Source organism: Pinus tabuliformis, chromosome 3_2, assembly GCF_031772625.1.
Source record: "Pinus tabuliformis cultivar Carrire ecotype Pingquan chromosome 3_2, CPIR1, whole genome shotgun sequence".
Classification (NCBI taxonomy): domain Eukaryota; kingdom Viridiplantae; phylum Streptophyta; class Pinopsida; order Pinales; family Pinaceae; genus Pinus; species Pinus tabuliformis.
In genome coordinates, this window is record NC_142302.1 from 374,838,963 (window position 1) to 374,852,219 (window position 13,257).

Below are 13,257 nucleotides of genomic sequence, written 5' to 3' on the forward strand. Positions count from 1 at the left end.
ATTTTATTGGTGAAATTAAATGAAATGGATGAAATGGAGTGGCATGAAATGAAGTGGAATGAAATGGAGTGGAGTGTCACAAAACTTGTGAAATGAGAGAGAGAATTTTTTTTTGGAAAATATAGGGTTTCAGGTGTTCCTGATTTTCACTCTATATTTTCTGTATAAGACTGCCAATCAGTGATTGGTTTTCAAGCTTATACAAAATTTAATTTAATTAATTTATTTAATTTATATTTTTTTTGTACAGAAAGGAACAAAGGCTAGGCTGGTGGAGAAGAAGGATTCTTCTTCACCAGCCTTATTGCAAAAATGTCTTGAAACATTTTGACAAATTCCTCTTTTGAGAGTGGCTTATGATAGACCTTTAATCTGTGGCCATTCAAAATAAGAGGAGTTTGAAATTCATCAATGGTTTTGATTCTTAATGCTCCATTGCTAAAGAATTTGTCAATTTCATATGGCCCAAGCCAATGAGTCTGAAATTTACCTTTGAAATCTTTAAACTTGGAATCAAATAGTAATGCCCAATCTCCCTCTTGAAACTTTTTCTCTTTGATGTATTTGTCATGCCACTTAGCTCTTTGATACTGAAATAGATCAGTTCTTAGGATTGCTTCTTATCTGATCTCATATAGCTCATTCAACTGCTCCATTCTATGCTTTTAGGCTTCTGATAGATCAATCCCCAACTGAATTACCATTTTGAAAGTTTTGACTTGAAACTCAATGGGGAGCAGGACTTCTTTCCTATAAACAAGTTCATAGGGAGAATGTCCTGTTGTATTTCTCCATGTAGTTCTGTAGGCCCATAAGGCTTCAGGAAGCCTTTCTGCCCAATCTCTTCTATGTAGATGAACAATTTTGGTGATGATGCCTTCAATAGCTTTGTGTGTATACTCCACTTGGCCATTTGCTTGCGGATGGTAAGGAGTATATTTTCTGTGCTTGATTTTGTATTCTTCCATCAGTTTCTCCACCAGGTTAGATGTGAATTAACTTCCCTGACTTGTCACAATTTCTCTTGGAACACCAAAGCAAGTAAAAATATCCTCATAAAGAAAACTAAAAACTGAATTTTCAGTAGCAGAAAGTAATGCTTTGGCTTCTACCCATTTAGTGACATAATCAATACATACTAATATATATTTCTTTTGTTTAGATGGTGGATTAATAAGTCCAATGAAATATAAAGCCCTTTTTCCAAAGGGTTCGATGAGTACCTGTGGTTGTAATGGCATTTCATTTGAAAGGTTCGGTTTCCATACTCTTTGGCAGCTGTCACACCTTTTGACGTATTCTTTTGCATCTTTAAAGAGGGAAGGCCAATGATATCCTAAAGAAAGGATTTTATAGGTTGTCCTTTTGTTAGCAAAGTGTTTTCCGCATGGTTCATAATGACATGCCTTGAGGATGTCAGGAATTTCATCTTCCCTAACACATCTTCTGATCACAAGATATGGCCCTGTTTTAAACAATTCGTTAGAAATCCATGAATATTTTGAACTCTCCTGAATAATCTTTCTTCTTTCACTAGGAAATGGATGTGGAGGTAGTTTCCCTGTAACCAAATAGTTAGAAATATCTGCATACCAAGGAGTCTTAGTAGTTACTGCAAATAAATATTCATCAGGAAACTTGTCCTCTACAGGAGAATCTTCTTTAGTATTCTGAATCCTAGACAAGAAATTAGCTACTGTATTTTGTGTTCCCGGTCTATCTAACACAGTAATATTGAATTCCTGTAAAAGTAAGAGCCATCTTGTAACTCTGCCATTAGTAACACGTTTGTTCATTAGATATCTAATCGAAGAATGATCAGTATGAATAAAAGTTTCATAGCCTATTATATAATGTCTAAACTTATTGATTACATGAACAATAGCTATGAACTCTTTTTCAGTTATAGTATAGTTCAACTTAGTGGGAGTCAAATTTTTACTGGTATAGTAAATGGCATAAGGAACTAGATCTTTTTGTCCCAACACAGCTCTTAGAGCTGTATCTAAAGCATCTGTAGAAATATGGAAAGGAAGTTTCCAATTTGGTCCTCTCAAGATAGGTGCTTCAGATATTCTTGTCTTCAAAGCTTCAAATGCTAATTGGCAATCAGGATCCCATTTGAATTCACAGTCTTTTGTAAGCAATTTGAATAGTGGAGATGTTATTTTAGTGAAGTTCTCTATAAATCTTCTATAGTACCCAATAAATCCTAGAAAACTTCTAACATCTTTTTGACAATTTGGAATAGGAAACTTGGAGATGACTTCAACTTTTGATCTATCGACTTTAATCCCATCCCCTGAAATGTGATGTCCCAAAACAATACCTTCAGTAAACATCATAAAGAATTTTTCATGACTTAACAAAAGGTTTGTTTCTTTACATCTTATAAGGACTTTTTCCAAATTCTCTAATGCCTCTTCAAATGAATTACCATAAAATGTAAAATCATCCATATAAACCTCTACACAATCATGGATTATATCAGAAAAGATTCCTAGTACTGCTCTCTGGAATGTTGCGGGTGCATTACATAATCCAAAAGGAAGCACTCGTAAGAAAAAGTTCCCCATGGATAGGTAAATGTGGTCTCATTTTGATCTTCAAGTGCTACCTGAATTTGATTATAGCCACTAAAACCATCCAAGAATGAAAAGTACTTTTTTCCTTCTAGTGTATCTAATACCTGATCGATAAAGGGTAAAGGAAATTGATCCTTCAAAGTTGCTTTGTTCAATTCCCTGTAATCAATGCATACTCTCCATTTACCATTCCTTTTAGGTACTATAACCAAAGGAGAAACCCATCGGCTATCTGAAATTGGATATATGAAGTTTACATTGATTAGTTTTTGGAGCTCTTCTTTCACTATCTCCCTAAGGTTTGGATTCATCATTCTCTGAGGTTGTCTGATTGGTCTACTGTTTTCCTTGATGTAGATGTGATCAATGCAAGTCTTAGGGTCAATACCTTTCATATCAGTATACTCCCATGCAAATGTAGAAGAATGGCTTTGCAAGATTTTGGTTAGCTCTCCTTGTTGTGATTTTTCCAAGTTTTTATTGATATCCAATGTTTTACCTGGAAAAATCTCAATGCCGGAACTACCAAACTCTTCCATAGAGTAAAGAGATGTTTGTCTTGATGATAGATACTTAATGTCATAATCTAATTGAAATTGTGTGTGGTCATATTCTAAAGATGTTTCAAAATTTTCTAATGTGTTCAGAATTTGACTATCTTCACTGATTTCTGAAATGGTAAAGACAGGTTGTATAGTGTCCTCATCATCGACCCATTCATTATCTCCTACTTCTGTAATTGCTTTTGCTGGAGGATACAAATTGAATTTCTTTGTCGAACTACCATTAGAATTGTACATATATCTAGATCTACAACTAATGAAAGCATCAGCTGTGGCTGGCCAAGGTCTTCCTAAGATGAGTGGGTGCCCTCCTAAATTACTCTTGGGAGTCAAAATCATAAAATCTACTAGATATTCCCAAGAATCTAAGGAGACTGAAATATCTTCTAATACACCATTTGGTTTGATAATTCATCGATATGCGAGTTGTAGTAAAGTAGGTGTAAAAACAAGATTAGGAAGTTTTAGCTGTTCCATAGTCTGTCTACTCATAATGTTGATAACAGCCCCTAAGTCAATCAAAGTGTTTGGAATTTCTACCCCATTTATATGTGTATTGACAATTGGGCTACCAGGATCTACATATTTCTGCATGGTAATTTTTCCCATCATGATATCTGCAAATTTTCCTACCAGGTGGTTTCTTCCTGTATCTCTTGGTTTCCTTCCTGGTCTTTTGAGACTCAACTCCTTTATTGTTTTTGCTAGAATAGGAATCTCTCTAATGGATTATAGTAAGGGAATCTTGATACTGACATTCTTTAATTCATCTAAGAAATCATAGTCAGGCAACAAGATTTATTTTTCCACCCCTTTGTCAATTTGTAATCTTTCAGGGAAAGGAGGTGTGCATGAAGATGCAGGTTGCTCAACTATAGGAGTTGTGGGGGTTGACTCTTTTCCTTTTTCTTTATGAGTGTTTGGGTTTTGAAGAGATTCTTCAGAACCTTTATTGGCTTCAAGAGAAGCTTCCTCATAAATACTTTGCTTTTTAGCATCTATAGAAGGCTTTTCTAAAACTCTACTAGATCTGAGTTGTACATCATTGAGAGGAACAATCCTATAGGTATGAAATTGTTGTCCTTCTACCATGTAAGCATTCTGAGGATTTTTATTATTGGGATTTGGAAATGGTTGGGATGGTAGTTGATTTGTCTTTTGTTGGAATGGAAGCAAGAGTTGAGAATTTGGATTCTGTTGAGAAGGTTGTTGTTGTGGAAATGGCAATGAAAGTTGTGGATTTTGATTTGGAAGTTGTGGAGATTGTTGATTTTGAAAAGATGGAGGATATTGATAACATTGAAAAAATCTCCCATAAGGATTTTGCATACCTTGTACCCATGATTGATATGGATTTTGTGGTTGGGACCAAGGTTGTTGCCAAGGATTCCAATTTGGTGGGGGTTGAAAGTTCATGGGGTTGTTAAACCCTTGATTTTGTTGCCTCTGCCAAGGTCTCCTTGAAACAAAACAGAGAGATTCTACTGAATTTGGATCTTCTTAAAAGATAGCTTTGAGCCCAGGATTTGAAGGACAATCCTTGGTCTCATGGATTTCTGATCAAATCATACATGTTTCTACAACTTTTGCATCCAAGGGGCATTCCATTAGAGCATGTTTCTTCCTACATTTTGGACAAAAATGGCCAAAGCTTCAGCTTCTGCTTTCTGCTTGTTTTGTATTTGAAGGGTGTCTAGTTGTTCACTAAGGCTCCCTAGGATATCAGCTTTAAACTCATCAAGCATATTTCCAATCTCTGCCCTACTTACTGATCCAGCTATAGATTTGTTTCCTCTAATAAGAGAAGGATCTCTAGGCCCTTTTCCAGTTTTATATTTTCCCCTTAAGAGATGGACACATAGTTCTACTATGTCATGAAGTGGAAGTTGAGAAATATGTCCCTTCCCCATCATGTTTAAAATATCTATCCATTCATCTCTAATGGCTTTTAATAGAAGGGATCTCAAGGTCTCCTCATCTAAGTTACTCATTTTTTCTCTTTTCAGGTTGTATTGAAATCTTTCAAGTAAATCCTCCAAGTTTTCATCTTCTTTTTGCACCATTTTGAATACCTCATCCTTATGGTTGGTGTGCATGCAATAGTCCAGGTATCTATCCAAAAATGTTTGTTTCATATCATTCCAAGTCCTAATAGATTGAGTGACTAATCCCATGAACCATTTCAAAGAAGCTCCCTTCAATGTTGAAGGAAACGATTTGAGTTTTTGAGAGTCTTCCATATAGTCATAAGTTCGGCACATGACTTCAAACTCAAATAGAAATGTTTCAGGATCCTCACTTCACAACCCATAAAAGTTTGGGAGGACAGATGGTGAGATGTTTTTCTTTGTTGTACGAGATTCCTCATCAACAATAGGAAATCCAAATGAGTTATCTCCATCCCTATTTCCCCCATTATTACCTCTACCTCCTCCATTATTTCCTCCTCCTCTACCTCTACCTCTAACTCCTCCTCCAAATCCGTTTACTACTTCCTCTGTCATGATAGTTTCCTCAGAGATTTCAGAATCCTCTGGTTCTTCTATTAATGGCGATTCTACTTCCTTGATTACAATATGTTACCCTGTAGAAGCGAAGAAAGGTTCTTTCCCTAAGTCAGATTTGGTGGATAGTGTGGGAGAGTCTCCTAATTCAGTTGTTGCCCATTGAATTCCAGGAATCCTAAGGCTGGGAGTGTGAGTTGGAGATGATGGAGGTGTATCTTATCTATGCCTTGAAGTAGATGGAGTTGTAAAAATCGAACTCTTGGCCCTAGCTATAAACCTTCCCCTAGAATCTCTTGCTCTATGCATGTAATTTTTTATTTTTTATCTTCATGTTGGGATAATAATTCTCTTTCTGATCTTCCATATCACACTAGGCACAAGAAGAGAGCATACTCAAGAAATTATTAAACCAATAACTCTCTTTTCTGATCCTCCTTATCACACTAGGTGCAAGAGGAGAGCATACTTTGAGAAGTTATCAATTTTTACCTTCTTGATTTTTTTTAAAAGAAATTGGCTACCTAGTTACACTTCCCTGGCAACGACACCAAAATGTTGGGTCAATTTAGAGTGTCCTTAATTGCTATATTAACTGTCAATCCGAGAGTCGTAAATTGTTGAAGTGTGGCGCACTATATGTGCAAGATAACCTATTTCTTACTTTTTGTCGTTTTTTATTTTTATTTCGTTTTTGGGTTTATCTCTGTTGATTTCCTAATGTGAGATGGAAATTGTAAAAGACAAGTATGGATATAAATGTTCAAGGTAATGATGTCCTTTAAAATGATTTCCAAACTTCAAACTTTTCAAAAAGGTTTTAAAACATGCAATGATGAAATTAATTCCTAAAAGAGAATGAAAATGTGCCACTATTCTAATCAAACAAATAGTGAACTATTGATCATGAAACCATTATCCTTGCTGCTGTCTAAATACAAAAGAAACTGTACTCAAAGAAATCCAAAAATTGCAAGCAAAGTAAAGCTAAAATCAAATTACATCAACTCATACTCTGACCCCTCACCATTAGTCTCGCTATGGATTTTGGAGGTAATCACAAACAACTTGAGAAATCTGATATCTAATTTGTAGAAAAGAAAACTAATATCAAATTACACACTCATACTTCAATCCCTCACCATTAGTCTCGCTATGGATTTCAGAGGTAACTGATAATGACATGAGAAATTTAATATCTAATCTAACTAATAAAGCCAATGAACAAAACTGAAATAAACAAAAGAGTGTTGGAATTAAAAACTAAGAAAAATAAATCAGTAGGAAGATAACACTAATTCCATGTCATTAGTCATTGTAAAACTATGTGCCAATGCCCGGGCTACCTACTATAATCTGGAACAAAGACACTAATCAATTAATAGTAGTATAAAGCATGAAAAATTATGGACATAAATAAAACGTTAATACCACAAGAAATGCAATATAAACACGTGAATAATTATGTCATAATGAACGTAAAGAAACACAGCGTGAAAATGTACAGCAGTATGAAACAAAACCTTGGTGTGTACAAGGGCCCTCTACACAACCTCAGGCAACAACTATCAACCACAAATTATGCTCAGAAACAGAGTCTTCTCATATATTCAAAATGTCGGCATAACAAAGAAATAATGTCACGTCAGAGTGGGCTTTCCTTAATAGCAAAATTACATTACCAAGACTATCTACTATGCGTATGGAAATGCATTATCTATAGCAAACATTTTACATAACTGATTTCCTAGAAACTGCGCTGACAGAGGACACGTGAACAAGAACGTCCAGGGATCTAGCATCATGGTTGCCGTGATGATTAAATCTATTGAGGGTGGCTGTTGGATTTGCCTTATGGAGCAGTCCACAGGTGTTGATATGTCCCCTGAGATCTAGGAACGGCCACGCAAGTCTTCACGTGCTTAGGAATGGAGTCCTGTTACCGTATGACTCTCCTGTTGACGACCGCTTGACCAACTTTGACCACGACCTTCTTTGATGAATTTGACTGAGCCAATAGTACTCGGTCCATGTCCATGTCACTTTCAACTTGCCCATGTGGCTCAATTTGCCTGAAGACACCTGCAATATAGACTTTAACAAAAAGGCTGCGGAATGTTGAACTGGGTGCGGAAAGTGACAAGATTCCACAGCTCAATGAGCAAAAATCTAATTCAAACAGCAGAGACAAAACATAGTTAGGAAACCATTTTATGTGCTCTTTTAAACTCAATATGCAACGATTTTGATAGCTTGCGAGGTCGAGGTAAATGGAAAAAGTCTAGAAAGGTGTATAGGAAAGATGCAAGTTTGGGGCTTAACAGTATCATAGGAGGGTTTGTGGTCGATACCTCAGTTAGTTACAATGAAGCAGAGCGACGCTTCTTCAAGCAACCATGAGGTAATTATTTAAGGTATTTAAACACTTGGATTAAGATACTCTTTTGTGAAATGTGGGTTATGCAGTTACCTTGATGTTTAGAGCTATATGAGGTGGAAATATCTTCAGGGATAGAGGGAAAACAGACCCTGAATATAGCCTGCTGATTGGACCTCCTCTTAGTGATGATGAGGAAGCAGCATAGACTTCTCCACAAATCGTCATTCAGCTAATAAGACAGGGGTTCCAGTGAATACCCCATCCACCCACACCATCTCCATCTTCACCTACACCGCATATGCCTTCACCCACACCACCGCCACCTCTTCCACCTTTCAATATGGCAAATTGAGTAAAATTGCCTATGTTCAATGGGTCAGGAACTAAGGACCGATGCCAATTTTGGTTCATCAAGAATGCTGTATGAGAAGCTCAGGATATTATAGATGATTAGATGAAGAAAGAAACATTGGTTACCACTTTGCAGGAACGTGCACTAACATGGTACATTAAGTACTACACTGATAACCCGATAGCTTCATTAGAATATATTCAGATGCGCTGAATAAGGAATTTAGTACGCCCAAGTCTGAAGCAATATCAATTGTGGGATTAAAAGAGATCATGATGAAACCTAGCGAGACTCGCTGGGACCTACATCAGAGATTGAAGTGCACGATCTGCGAGGCCAACAAATCTTACGGATGGGCAACACCGCGAATGGTTCGTGGCTTCACTCCTACCTCATGTAAGGCTTGCTTTGTGAGAGTAAAATATTGGGACCCAGGAGGAAGCCTTGTAGATTGCAATGAGATTGCATGAGACACCGATGCAAGATGCTAATTTAGGGGTTTAGTAGAATTTCAGACTCTAAAGAAAGTTAGTGCAGTTCGGACAGAGGTGCATGAAGAAGTTTGGTGCCTGAAATGCAAAAGTCAGGGTCATGTCAAATATCACTATCGAGTCCTTGCGAATTACTTTGCAGCAGGGGGGTCAATGCCTCTGAGATAGGAAGCTCAGGAAGGGCCAAGTACAAGGCCCGTGCTATGGTGTGCTATCTGTCAGGTAGCTGGAAAACATGTGATAGACAATTGCAATTTGTTGCATACATTTGTACACGCAGGGCAATAGCTCTTCTACAACTTTTGTCAATCGGTGGATCACGATGAGTGTAATTATCGTATTTATGAACTAATAATGGATAGGACGCTTGCATATAGGGTGCAGGTAGAAACCCGACCTCTGGACCAAGGCGCATGGGGAGCGCAAGGCGAATATCAAGGGCGCGGATGAGGCTGAGGTGGAGGAGGACCTGGTAGAGGTCGAGGATAGGTTATTTGTTACAATTGTGGGGGACCGAGACACTATGCGTGAGAATTCATGAACCTGACACGTCTGTCATGATGATATTGTACTCAATTTGACCATGTAGCAGAGGTTTTCCCTATATTACTAGCTAAGATACGCAAAAGGGGACGCAGCCTCCACAACCGACTCAAAACCTATAGATGATGAGGGCTGAGCCTCGCGAAGAGGATCCTAATGTAAATATTGTGCTGCAAAGTGGAGTGACAACTGGCGAAGATAAGGGGAAGTAACCTGAAGAAAGTGAATGGATCCGCAAATCTCCAGAAAAGGATATTTGGTTTGATCTAGAGTGCATAATGGAAACGTTTATGGAAGCAAACAAAAGCTTCACTGAGGCCTCTACCTCAGGAAGTCAGGATAAGCCATCTGAAGGGATGGGCCCTTATATGCTTAGTACTTTCTTGGAGACCTGTATGAAGTTGTTGTGCGATAGAAAGGTTGTGAAAGGACTAGAGGAGTTGATAAATAAGTGTGTTGGAAAAGAAAACGCTCCTAAGGTACTGCATGTAGTCAGGAATATTGGTAAGCATAAGGCAAGAACAGGGTGTGAGATGAGGCTCACTGGACAGATAGGAGGATATGAGATGGATCAACTAAGTATGGATCTAGGGTTGCACGCGAATTTTTTTCCTAAGGAAACATGGGAGAGGATGGGAAGACGTACGCTGCAGTGGTCTCCGATTTAGTTAAGAAAGGAAAATCAGAAGAAAAACATCCACATGGGAAGATTGCAGGGAGTGACAATTGATATTGAGGGCATGAGTGCATTGGTTGATTTTGAAGTAATAGATATTATAGATAATAGCAATCCCTACCCTACACTCCTTGGGATCGATTAGGTCACTGACATGAATGGGATAATCAGTTTCTAGAAGTGGAAGATGATATTTGAGAAGAAATCTCTCCATGTAGTAGTGCCCCTGGACCCTACAGAAGGACCGCGCTATACTGAACCAGACCGCGATAATGAGAGCAACGACGATTTGGACTAGATTTATAAGATAATGACATGAGATTAGGATTGGGTGAATCCAACAACAGATGGATACATTTACTGGGACCACGAAATTTTCTACACATTAGATTCAGATGAGGAGTTGGAGCACTAGTAGAATCGGTTGCGTGAAGTATCTACATTGCGTTGTAATATGATGACCAAGTTACTATGTTGTGTATCATCGGAGGCAAGAATTCCTCCTTATTATGATGGTCTAACTTATTGTTAGGCCCCTATACTAATAGTGTAACCCCTTATTGTTATTAGTACAACCCACTTATTATATTGATGTACCCATGTAGTGCCCATATTGCTACTATTGTGCCCCATAAAAGCCCACTATTGTTATTATTGTGCCCTTACATTATTATTGTTATGTCGGCTCTAATTATGTTATGGCCCCTTAGACTCCTATATATAGAAAGGAGGTCTTTTCATTTGATTCATCCAAGAATTGTTCATTTATGTAATGTTAGAAAATTATATATTATGGAGCAATGGAACACATAAAATATTGCAGAAATATAAACACAGAAAACGCACAAAACAAGAGAGACACAGATATACGTGGTTCACCCAGTTTGGGCTACGTCCACCCCGAACAGCCAATCCCTCCTTTCTATTATCCAGCAAAATAAAGAGACACAACCTATAGCAAATCCGCTGCAATATCCTCTATTTTCTCTCACAGTCTCACCTCTCTGTTTCTCGCTCACAGAATACACATCTATATATCAGCCTCAAATACAATGCCCTCATACATAGAGAGGGGTTTTCCTTCTAGGGAAAAAAACCCTAAACTAAACATAAGTTCCACCTTCAGATCATCTGCCTAATGAATGGCCCAGATTGACTAGAAATTACTATACTTTTACAAGGCAATTTTACAATTGTTTTTAGCTTCGGGGGCACTGGCCCCGAGCCCTCGCCAGGGGACCGCTGGCCCCCGAACCCCCCAGCCAGGGGGGATCAGCCCCCCAGGACCCCCGCGGGGGAACAAGTCCCCCCCGCACCCCCAGCGTGGAGGGGTGTACAAACTTCCTGGGGTATACATCCGGCTGAAACAAAGACCTCTGAACAATCATGCTCCACACACAACATGTAATGTAAAGGAGGTTACCCCCTCGAAGAGGCTGAATTCTAAGGCGTTGATCTATCTTTTCTATCTTTTCTTGAGCTGGTTTCATAACATTTGGTATCAGAGCTTTGGATTCTAGGGTTTCGCTGCTCCAAACAGGTCATCGTGGCATTTTCGCTATAAATGTTTTTCTGAGATGTTTCAGAAGTTGAAAACAAAACCCATTTGCAAAGAAATCACGTTGAACCTTGGGTCCAAATTTCAGATCTTTTCGCGCAATATTTACAGAGATATGATCTGAGGAAGTCAGTCTTTTTGCAGACTCCTGAATTACATTCTAAACAGGTGACTTAGGGAAAATCATCATCACTTTCTCTCTGAGCATCAGATTGAAATTTCGTAAGAAGGTAAAGAAATAGGATGGACTCTAGTTTCTTGTAAATATTTTTCAGAGCCAGAGGTCGAAACAGTGACATGTGGCACTTCATACAATTTTGCTCTTCTAGAAAGGTCTATAATCAGGTCATCTTGGGAGATTGTTCATAACTCTTTCTTGGAGAATCCAATTTGGATCAGACTAGTGGAATTGGAAGGAGGACATAGAGGGCTACTATATATCACAATTTCAAAACTTAAAGATTCGAAAGTACAGAGTTACAGTCGTTTCAAGATCGAACTCCTAAAATCAAGAAAAAGCAAGATGAGGATGATTGATGGCAAGGATCCAGTAAATTGGATACTTCAAATGGAACAATATTTTGATCTACATGGTTTACCACTGTTACAAAAGGTATGTATTGCATCTTCATATTTAGAACCGGATCAATTTTTATGGTAAAAAGGGCTTTGTTCTCGTAAACTACTTGTTACGTGGTCAATTTTCACGAGGAAATGATAGCACATTATGAGGATACAAAGAGCAACACCTTCTTTAGAGCAACAACACAACAATTGGAAAGAGTAAAAGGGCTTTGTGACATAGTGGAAAGCAAAATTATGGAAACCAGGAAGCATACCCCTCACAACTATAAAGATGGAAGTGTTGTTTCTCCTAGCGTTCCACAACCTACTAGGGTTACACCACAACAATTGGAAGAAAAAAGAGAAAAAGGGCTTTGTTATAATTGTAATAGCAAATGCACTAAAGGTCATAAGTGTGCTGAGAAGAAATTATTTTACATAGAATATGAAGAGGAAGAAGAAAAGGATCAAGAAACATCAAAAGAAGAAGATATACGCCAAGACCCCACCCTAGAGAAAGAAGAAATGAATCAGACCATATCTTGTAAAGCATTGGCAAGAATTACCACCCCTCAAACTCTTAAGATAGAAGGACATATAAAGAAGAAAAAGGTGCAAGAAGTGAAAGATCACATTGAGAAATAACAAATTAATCCAATCATATCTTGTAATTCATTGGTCGAAATTACCACTCCTCAAACTATCAAGATAGAAGGACGTATCAAGAAGAAAAATGTTCAAGAAGTGAAAGATCACATCAAGCATCAAGAAATGAATCCAACCATATCTTGTAAAGGATTGGAAGAAATTACCACTCCTCAAACTCTAGAGATAGAAGGACATATCAAGAAGAAAAAGGTTCAAGCAGTGAAAGATCACATCGAGCATCAACAACAAGTTCTCCAAATTTTAAAGGATAACGCCACTTCGGTGCAAAATCAAACAAAACAATAGGTAGATCAACATCATAGTGAAAAATGGTTTGATGTAGGTGATTGGGTATTTTTACTACTACATCTCAAGAAAGCTATTTATGAGAAG